We start from the raw sequence: 2,503 nt of genomic DNA, 5'->3' as shown, positions 1-2,503 counted from the left end.
CTAATTTCTGGAAAGATCCCGAGAGGAAAGGCATAGTAAATGCAAGGCCAAAGAAGGCGTTGAGTTTGGAGAAGCACAGGAAAGATGGGGTAGAAATAGTCGGCGGGACACGCAGCTCCAAGGCTCCCAACCAAGTCACGCTTCCCCTTCAGAATTAAGGAAAAGCTTCTGCAGTCTTTCTCTCAGTTTTCTCTGTCTGCCAATTTCCCTTCCGTTCAGGATAAAGAAAGCCTCAAGATAGCATTGCTCCCACCCTAACAATGTGGAAAAATATTGGATAATCTATAAATCTTACATTTTCTTGAGCAGAGGTTACAAGGCAACTAGTTAAATTGAATTCTGAATGATGACAGCTTCTCCTAGGAGGCATAAGACACACTAATGGTTTCACTTTGGGCAGAACATGGGGAAAAGAGGCAGACATCACAGAAGCAAGTAAGAAGAAAAAAGAGAAGTTTTAACAAACCCTTAAAGGCCAAGTACGGGAGACAATGAGAATTTTAAATTCCCAGGTGCCCCAGACACAAAGGAGTCTGTAATCACTGACTCACTCCCTTCCACTGGCCACTACTAGGTGCATACAAGGAAGACTGGTGGCAGGGGGAGGACCTATGGGGTTCCCTCTCATCTGCGACTATGCACAAAACTCTACTGCCCAGAACATTCTCTTACATTAAGGAAAAGACTTAAAACATTGCTGGGGAGAAAGGAAACCTCCACCCTCACTCCAGGACACTGACAAAGATCTGTCCCCTGCTTCAGCAGAAGATGCAGGAAGAAAACACATCTCTTCATGAGGAAGCAGCAGAAGATATTTCTTGCCCCAGACAGAAAGATTTGAAGGCCACCCCTGGGGAAGAGGTAGGAAACTTTCCCCCACCAAGGACACTCTTACACTAAGCCAGCAGAGTCTGGCAGCACAACAGAGGGGCAAGAATACTAATTAAGCCCCCACTCAAGGCACAGACACAGAGGCCTGCTTGAAATCATGGCCAGCCTGAGAATTGTCTTTGAATCCTCCCCAAGTCTTGCACCAAATACAAGCAACCGGCAGCCTATCATTGGAGGGCACAGATCAGAGAGAGAAACTGCTACTGTACACATTTGTTCAGGGAGTGTTGAAAGCTAAAGATGGAGCAGGGACATTGAAAAACTCTAAGGCAGTGTAGGCAAGACAGCTGCAGCCTGTCACCAGAGGAGTTTGAAATCTGTGGTGCACTAAATATGACTATAGAAACAATAAAACCAAGTGCAACTCAGCTAATGACTACGTTCAGCAACATCCCACAATAATGGCCTGACATAGAAAGAATCATACCCATTTTGAGTAGAAATACTCTTCATCTCAGTATTCACTATTCTCTGTACTCAATGTCCGTCATTCAGTAAAACATGATTAAACAGACACACACATACACACACACAAAGAAAAACCTTCAAGGGTAAGGTGGTCAACAGAAACAGACCCAGAGATGATCCAAATGCTTGAAATAACAGATAAGGCTTCAAAATAATGAATGAATCTAGTAGAAAAATAGATAGTTTGCATGAGCAAATGGAGGAAGCTGAGATAGGTGATGGAGACTATAAAATGGAACCCGTTGGAAGTGCTAGCAATAGGAAACCTAACACCAGAGATAAAGAATTCCTTTGACTAACGTGTTAGTAGCCCAGACAGAGCAAGGAAAAATGGTAATTTTGAAGCTAAATAAATAGAAATAGTCCAGAATGAAAAAAAAAAGAGTGAAAATGGGGGGAACAGAACACCCAACAGATGTGAGATAATACCAAATAGTCTATTATACTTGCAAATATAGTTACAGAAGGAAGAAAGAGGGAAAGGGACAGAATATATGGGTGAAGAGATAATGACTAAGTATTTCAAAGATCAATGAAAGACACAAGCAATATAACCAAGAAGCCTCAAGAATTCTGAGGAAGGGAAATTAAAGGCACACACAAATATGTAAACACACAAACACACATTCTTGGTTTGACACATACTAGCCAACCTGCAAAAAGTTCAAAGAGAAAATAGTCAAAGAAAGGAAACATCATATATAGAGAAGAAAAGGTGAGTGTCATAGAAGACTTATTGTCAGGCATTTTGATAATCAGAAAATTTTTTTGTTGTTCTTGCAGTTGTCATTGTTTACTTGGCTGAGGCCGAGTTCAAACCCACCAGCCTCAGTGTATGTGGCTTGCACCATAACCACTGCGCTACAGGCAATGAGTAGTTACAGTGTCAGCCACATACACTGAGGCTGGAGGGTTTGAACCCAGCCTGGACCAGCTAAACAACAATGACAACTGCAACAAAAAATAGCTGGGCATTGTGGCGGTGCCTGTAGTCCCAGCTACTTGGGAGGCTGATGCAAGAGAATTGCTTAAGCTCAGGAGTTTGAGGTTGCTGTGAGCTGTGACGCCAGGGCACTCTACCAAAGACAACATAGTAAGACTCTGTTTCAGAAAAAAAAAAAGTCAGAAAATAATGGAGCAATTA

Source organism: Otolemur garnettii, unplaced genomic scaffold (genome assembly GCF_000181295.1).
Source record: "Otolemur garnettii isolate 467f Iridium unplaced genomic scaffold, OtoGar3 scaffold00075, whole genome shotgun sequence".
Taxonomy (NCBI): Eukaryota; Metazoa; Chordata; class Mammalia; order Primates; family Galagidae; genus Otolemur; species Otolemur garnettii.
Note: the sequence above shows the minus strand (reverse complement) of the source record.